General features: G+C 39.3%; 1 pseudogene; it reads left to right on the top strand.

The window, feature by feature from the left end:
* Positions 1–4,596: 4,596 nt before the first annotated feature.
* LOC138177463 (YTH domain-containing family protein 3-like) lies at positions 4,597–6,912 on the top strand (annotated as a pseudogene).
* Positions 6,913–8,448: the final 1,536 nt, after the last annotated feature.

Here is an 8,448-nt window from a genome sequence, read left to right as displayed (position 1 = left end):
TCTCTTAAGACTAAGTAAACCATGTAAAAGGCAGTATCTCATTTTGTGTTGCACTATATTCCTCTTATCCAAGTGGAAAACAACTGTTGAAATGAAAAGAATGAAAGATTTTCTTATTACATAAAGCTAATAATAAAGGCATTGCAGTGAAAGAGCAGGCAAGGACACAGGTGGAGGAACAGGTTAAAGGAGATATGGATGGTAGAGGATTAAAAAGTAACAGAAAAAAAGATTTAACTAGCTTTGCTAACTCCAGGTCTTCCATTCCCAAGCAGGCCCCCGCGCACCATAAAAGGCAGTTGTCTATGGTGAAGAGGATGCATTCCCAAATGGAATCCATTATATTCTTCTATTGCCTTAAAAAGTCAGGGGTCTGGGTTGGGGAGGTGATAAAGGTGCAGCTTTTTATGTAGCAGCAAACAATATAAAGGCTCAGGATACATTGCTATCAAGAAAAAGTAAGGGAATGAACAGGTTCATAATTTCTGGCAGAGGAAAGAATGGCATTCCATCCCAAATGCCACCTTCAAAAGAATAAAAAAGTCCATAAATAACAAATAAGACAATTTATTATAACCTACTAGTGAAAAGTACAAGACTTGTGTTCAGAAGAAACCTGGATCCAAATCTCAACTCTGCTATTACTACCTGGGTAACTGGGGACAAAGAGTCTAATTGCTGAGCCTCAGTCTGTCTCTAAAATGGAGACAATAATGTCTGCAGTATCTTTTTGAGGGGCTGTTGTGAGAGTCCAGTGACATAATGCATATAACAGGCTACAAAAATTCAAGAGCTACATAAACATCAGCTCTTTCTACTAGGTTATGGTGGTCATGAGGGAAGGTTACAAATCACGTTTTTAGCGATCTCTCCAGAAACATAGCTGTCCAAGAAGCAATGCATTCCTTCTGCTATTCCTAATGTATTAAGGATTCATTGTTTATTCCCCCAGCCTTCCATATAGATAGCTTTATGTAGGGAAAAAGGTTTTGTATTTAAATGTATGCTACAAAGCTCATCTTTGGGAAGGACTTCCCAATATTCCAGAAAGATGCTTCAGTTTCTATGCACGGAAAGAATTGAAAACCACAAATGACTACTTAGTGCTTCATGGAGGGCACAATGTTATGTATTATGGAGCAAAATACAAGGGAAAACAGAGCTTACTTTTGCTGACCCTCATAAGGCATGCTGAGGGCTCCAGTAGGATTTTCCCCATGTAGAAAAGAGTTTGCCTATAATGAATTATAAATCCAGCTGGTCATTAAGGTCATGTGAGGCCAATGATTAAGCTATGTACACATATACATACACACATCATTACAAAGCAATAGAATGATCATAGAGGAAAGTGAATAGGATTTACATTTATTGGAGAATTTCCCATTAAGTCTCAGGTACAAATCACTTAATGTGGCAGCTAACAGTGAGGGCTAAGCTCAAAACTCTAGGTATTGGGCTAAATTTTAATTGATGTCCACATTTTACTAAAGGCTATCTAACCATAATAGTGCCTGCCCTGTGTATCAAATGACTATTTATGTCTGCTGTCTGGGAAAGGAGTCTTCATTTCATTACCAGGTATTTACACAAGGCAAGTTTTAGTTCAGCAATGCATCATGGGTGATTACTGCTAAATAAATAATAAAAAGTGCCCCCAAAATATCTAATTACTACTTCCCTTTTCAAATAACCACATACACATGCAGGCACATGCGCGCATACACACACACACACACGTATGTGTCAACATTTATTTACTGCAAACTGAGAGACCGAGGAAGCCACCAACCATGGCAGCCCTGTAATTAACTGAACTTGAGTACAAGTTAGGAAGAAAACTCAGAACACATTACAATGATAAGGAAGTTTTAGTAATTTCTTTCAGAACTAATGCCTAGGAGTTTATAGTCTCTGCTTACAGCCTGGCTTATTAAACAGCTAAAGTCTCTTAAAACAAGAACAAACAAGAAGTCTTTGATGTTTTTCTATATAGGGAGGCAACTTTCCTTCAGTCAAGAGAAAAATTTTAATAATAAATTCCTGATGGAATCAATTTTTTTTTTATATTTACATTTATTTTACACAAACTAAAAGAAACATGGAAGAAGCCTCTATTCTTTAGGACATATAAAGGAGCATGGCTTGGGCACTGGGCCACTAAGTCAACCCTTAAACAAAATCTTTGGCTAAAAGTAGTAAGAAAAAAGGGGGGACCTGATGCAAAGAATCCTTGCTTCTGATGGTATGAAACCAAAAACACAATTACCAGGAGATGTGGGAAAGTAGGACGGAAAAGGGCTCCTTACCCGAAATGAGAAGAGGTGGTCTAAAAGCAGACAGGTAGAAAATAGTATTCTTATCTTCAAAAGGAAATAATGATATCATTTTTTATTTCACATATTTGAAGTAGAATACACCAGTGACTATGATAATGACAATGACATAATTGGGAACCATTTTAATAGAGAAGGAAGGGGAAAGACAACAAAATTAAACATCCCCAATGTGGATAATAAGTTATAGAAGAAAACAGCACCAACTAATGAAAAAGAAAATTGAGGGAAACAGATAAAACAATGTTACAGAAGATAGAAATAAGAGTAAATCCTCTTGTGTTTTCCTCAGACATTCTAGAACAGAAAAGATTCTTAAGCTTAGAGGCAATTCTTTATCACCTACGCTGATCTCAGAGAAGAATACAAATTGAGTCGGGTACAATTTCTATCCCAATTAGAGTCTCCATTGATTCTACAGTACAGGGAGGGTCAGGGATTACATCTGATTTGAAAAGGAGATAAAATTTCATAAAACTTTGGGGGCTGGAAGAGACTACAGAAGCCAAGGCCAACCTGTACCCAAGCATGAACTCCTTCTACAATGTCCTTGACAATGTCACCAGGCACCACTTGAATACCTCCAGTCATGATAAATTCTTTGCTCCCAGGTGCTTATTTCACTTTTGGACAGCTCTAATCAATAGCAAGATTTTCCTTTATATTGAGTCAGAATCTGCCTCTGTGCAATTTCTGACTATTGCTCATAGTTCTTGACCTTTGGCCTAATCCCCTTTTCACATGATGTTGTTCAGTTATGTCTGACTCTTCATGACCCAATGGACCACAGCAGTCAGGCCTTTCTATTCTCTCCTGTCTCCCAAAGTCTGTCCACATTCATGTTCTATTTCTCCATCTCATCCTCTGCTGTTCCCTTCTCTTTTTGTCTTCAATCTTTCCCAGCACCAGGGTTTTTTCCAACAAGCCTTACCTTCTCATTATGTGCCAAAGTATTTAAGCTTCTGCTTCAGTATCTAGCCTTCCTGTGAATAACCTGAATTAATTTAAGTTTTGACTGATTTGATCTCCTTGCTGTTTAAGGGACTCTCAAAAGTCTTCTTTGGCATCACAGTTTGAAAGGATTGATTCGACAGTGCTCAGCTTCCTTTATAGTCCAACTCTCACAGTCCATCACTCCTACTAGCAAAACCATAGCTTTGACTATACAGACCTTTATCAGCAAAGGTGAAGTCTCTGCTTTTTCATTGCCATAGCTGCCTTTCCAAGGAGTAAGCATCTTCTAATGTCATGGTTGCAGTTGGCATCTGTAGTGATCTTTGAGCCCAAGAATATCTAATCTGACACTGCTTCCATTTCTTCTCCCGCTATTTGCCAGGGAGTGATGGGACCAGTTACCAGGATCTTAGTTTTTTGTTTCCTAAGTTTTAAACCAGTTTATATACTGTCCTCTTTCACCCTCATCAAAAGGCTTCCGAATTCTTCTTCGCTTTCTGCAATCAGAGTGGTATAGTCTGCATATCAGAAATCGTTAATATTTCTCCTGGCAACTTTAATTCCAGATTTTGATTTATCCAGCCTGGCATTTCACATGATGTACTCTGCAGATAAATTAAATAAATAAGGTGACAATATACAACCTTGTCATACTCCTTTTACAATCTTAAACCAATCAGTTGTTTCATGTTCAGTTCTAACTACTGCTTCTTGGCTCACATACAGATTCCTCAGGAGACAAGTAAGATGATCTGGTACTCCATTTCACATGGCAATTCTTCAAATACTCAAATGCAGGCATGGAGAGATGCCAGAAGGCAGCAGTGGCATAAGCAGCAGCAGCAGCTCTTCGGTCATGATAAAGAATGTCAGCTACCAGAATGAAATCAGGAAAGGAAGGTGAGGAAGGTATTGTCTGAGCCAGGATGAGGCCTGATATATTCCACTATTGCATGGAGATCAATTTCTCTTCCCCCTGCTGTTGGCCCCATAAAGGTGCCTATTCACCCACTAAGAACCAGCATCTGGCAGCAGTGCCACAGCTCTGGCGAGAGCTGGCAGCAGTGGAGATGCCGGGCCTTGGATGCAGATAGAGCTAGTGTTCCCATGTCTGGTACTAAAGTGCAGAGAATGACCGGGCTGTAGGACTAAGTTTGGGGGACTGTGTAGAGACAAGAGATCTAAAGGGCGAGGAAATAAGGTTTCAGTACAAAAAGTTTGATTCATTAGAAAGCTTTTGTGAATAATGATGATTTTGAGCCATATACCTAAGTAGCCAGACGAGTCAGGGAAAAAGCTTCCACCAATGTCAGATCCATACACACTTAGTTACTAGGCTCCAGTCGCTGGCTTTCTCTATTCCCTTGGTGAAGCAGTATGATCAATAGTTGAAGACCCACCTGTGCCATATCTGATAATCTATGGACAAATGAGCAATGGCAAACATTATTATATATCTGATGGTGTGTTTAGTCCACCTGGGGTTTTAGGAAACTCTTCCCCATTCCTTGGACATTATGGATTTAACTTTTTTCCTGGCAATGCAGATTTTCTTTACATGGTGGACAAGTGGATCTCAGGGGCAATCAATACAAAGTTTTACTAATAGTAGCACCTATGCTTATCCACCTAGCTGTCTTGGGAGAGCTATAACTGATGGACTGGATGCATTTGGCACTGACACTTTGAGTGAGATACCTGGCATTAGTAGTACTGAGCAAAGCATGGATGAATGGAAAATTGATGGTGAAATGACAGCTGACATTCCAAAAGTTGTAGATGCCACTTTGATTGGTACCGGTATGACAAACATTTAATAGTGCACTTCTACTTAGCAATTCATCACCAAAACCAACATCTTGCTTAGCTATTGCCAGAGAGCTAGCCAAACCTCAACCAAAACTTATACCTAAGGGCAGTGTGGGAACTGGGGGACCTAACATACCAGCACCTCCTATAAAACACAACATAAATACTGGAACTTGGGATGACAAAAGGGTCAGTGGTAAAAGCTTCATCCAACCAACCAGTTCTGCCTCCTCAGACTACAATCTAGCAGCTTTAGTCATTAACTCAACCACTACCACTGGTGCAAAGCCAACTGCCTCAACAGCAGCCTCAGATATCACAACAACAGTAGCAACAAAGACCTCAGCCACAGGCTCAGACTCACCAAGTGCAGTAAAAGCTACTGCTGCAGCTGAATAATCGTTGGATGGTTCCTTGTTAAAGAGGAGTAGCTTTCAATGTGAACAATGGAGCAGGCAATGAAAACTTGCTTTAGCTGCTGTTACTGTCACCTCTTCACAATCTGGAGTAGAGGTATACTGAGTGTTGGAAGAACTAAGGCCTATAAATAACTATGGTCCCCCCAAAACTATGACTGGAATCTGAAGCACAGATGTGTGTTTGTAATCCAAAGCTATTCTAAGGATGATAATACTGTATCAAGTATTCTACCTGGTGTAGTAACGCACATGGCTATTGTTGCAGTCTGTCCTTCATGCTGAAAGAGGACAAAAATAACATTATGTGGGGTCAACGTATTGTATGTCTGTCTAAGGCTGATCATACCAATACAAACTTGGAAGCCTCTACCATTTTTGTGGGGGCATCTCTAAAACTGTGCATGTCACACACAGTCCCTTCTTTGAGGTGGGCATGCCACGCTGGGTGGTCCTGTGCCAGTATCTCCTATGTCTTGTAACTGATTCCAAAGTTTTTCAGAGATGTTAAGAGTGACCTTATATTGATTTTCTGACTTTCATGTGAGTGTTTGCCTTCTGCGATTTCTCTAATAAAATAATCTTTTAGGCAAATAGATGTTTGGCATTAAAACAACGTGGGCAGCCCATCAGAGGTGTGTTATCTAGTGTTTGAAAGGACCTTAGTGTCTGGCACCTTATCTTGTGGTAACAAGCATTTAGATGTAGCTCACTGTTCTCTGAATGGTAAAGGTACACTCTACTGTACAGTGTTAATGGCAGTGGATACTTTTGTGGAGTGGATGGGATGAAGACTACAATGTATGCTGGAGTCTGGTCTCAGGATGAGTGAAAGGGCAAGTTTGATGTTAAATGGACTTATGTCAAAGACGTTGCTGATAACCAGTTGCTGCACATTCTTTTGGAAGATGACAATAAACCAGTTACCAATTCAAGGGACACTCAAGAGGTCCCCATAGAAAAAAAACTAAGCAAGTGCTAAAATAATTGCTAATTTCAAGCATACCACCTCAACCTTGATGACATGAAAAGTGTCAAGGAGAAGAGGAAGTCATATGTAGGGAGAGAAATAGAAACAAACAATCACTATCTGGAGATGCTTTGCTAGAACTACAACACATCATTAGTAGCATCTGAAATGCCTATGTCTAAGGACAGCTTATTAAAGCTATTTCTTCTGTTTAAGGTGACATCCTGAATGCTTTCACACAAAACTGACTCTTCTTGCAATGGTTCTCATCAGTACATCTGCTCTTATACTCTCTCACTAAACACACCTGTGAACTGGAACTTCATCGGGTATCTTCTGTCCTGAAGCTTCTTACCAGGATCTGCAGTCCTCTAATTAGGTAATCTCGGTAAGACACAGAAGACGGAACGAAGGCAAGGATAACTCCTGGAATCTATTAAATAATAACAACCATTAGAAGTGGTTCAATGATGTAAGATTCACACTGTTTCAACTTTTCCTTTGGTGGAGTTTTTTAATTGTCAATTTTTAGCTATTTGACAGGTTAAAAGCAAAATTATGCCATAAAAATATTTAAATGCAGTCATTATGTCCTCCCCAAGTCTTTAATTCTTAAATGAAAAAAGGCCTTGCATCCTTTAAATGGTGGGTCTATGACATGGTTTTAAAGCTATTAGGCACAAGTGTGGTATAGCATGTCTTCCCTATTCTGTACTTGAATAGGTCATCGTTTTGAGCCCTGTTATAGGATTTGACATTTAATCTTGCTGAATTTCATCTTGCCAGATTCAGGCCACAATCCTAACCCCCTTTTTTATCCCGGTTCTACCAGTCCACTTCCCAGTAGATAAATGGTCAAAGGATATAAGAAAAGTTTTCAAAAAGAATTGAATAGTATCAAACATCATATGAAAGATCACTTACAAGAGAAATGAACATTTCTAATATCTCTGGTTTTACCTCACACTCAGGAAATTGATAAAAATAAAAAAGATGGGAATAGCCAAGGTTGAAGGGACTTATTCAAAAAGGCCCACTCACAATTTTGCTAGTGGAGCTGTGAATTAGTCTAGAGATCTCAATACTGTGGAAAAGAAACAAAACCTCCACATATACCAAAACATTAATAATCTCACTCTTTGTGGTAGAAAAAACTTGGAAACAGAGTGGATGCCTATTACCTTAAGAAAAAAAGGATATGAGAAATATGAAAAAAAATGGGGAACACTTGTATGAATTTGAGACAAATACACAAGTAACTGATATAAGTAAGCAGAACAAGGAAAATAATATTTGAAATGCCTGTGATAATATGAGACAAAAAGAATTTTGTGTTTCATGTCTAGCCAAACTGTGAGTAATTGTAATGACCAATCTTGTCCCCAGAGAAGAGATGAGGCAATGGATCAGTCTCCTTTTGTTAGGGAGTCCTGCAGATGCTCTAGTCTGCAGATGACATTGTGGGGAGTACAGCAAGCCCCAAGGCATTGCAGAGCTGCCTGGAAGAAATCTGTAATCACTCAAAGGAGTGGGGTCTGTTTATCTGCACAGGAAGGAAGGAGTAGATGAAGAATATCTTCTGCCAGATTTCAACATGCATTTGGATGAATACCTTATAGAGTATGTCCAACAGTATGTACATGTGGGACAAACAGTACAGATGCACAATAAGTTGGGCCCACAGAAGAAGAAGGGTGGGAGAGTGGACTAGATTGATGTCAGGAAATTGCAAAGCTCCTCTTACTAATCCCAAGCTTCCCATGAAATAAAGGTTAATCTTTTCAATACTAATATTCTATTAGTGTGCCAGAAAGATATGGATGCAACTGCCTATGAAGAACCCCAAATGGGTATAACACATAAGGTAATGGAGAGGCACATGTGGTGGATGTGAACAGGCTGCAAGAGATAACCAAGGAGGAACCCCAAAGTTAAAGATGTCATCAAATAAGTTTGTGACAAG

The sequence above is a fragment of the Petaurus breviceps genome, unplaced genomic scaffold, assembly GCF_028583685.1.
Source record: "Petaurus breviceps papuanus isolate PSGF00001 unplaced genomic scaffold, PetGlider_PUasm1.0 90417, whole genome shotgun sequence".
In the NCBI taxonomy this organism is placed as follows: Eukaryota; Metazoa; Chordata; class Mammalia; order Diprotodontia; family Petauridae; genus Petaurus; species Petaurus breviceps.
The sequence above is the reverse complement of the archived record's forward strand: the minus strand, read 5'-3'. Positions and strand labels throughout refer to the sequence as shown.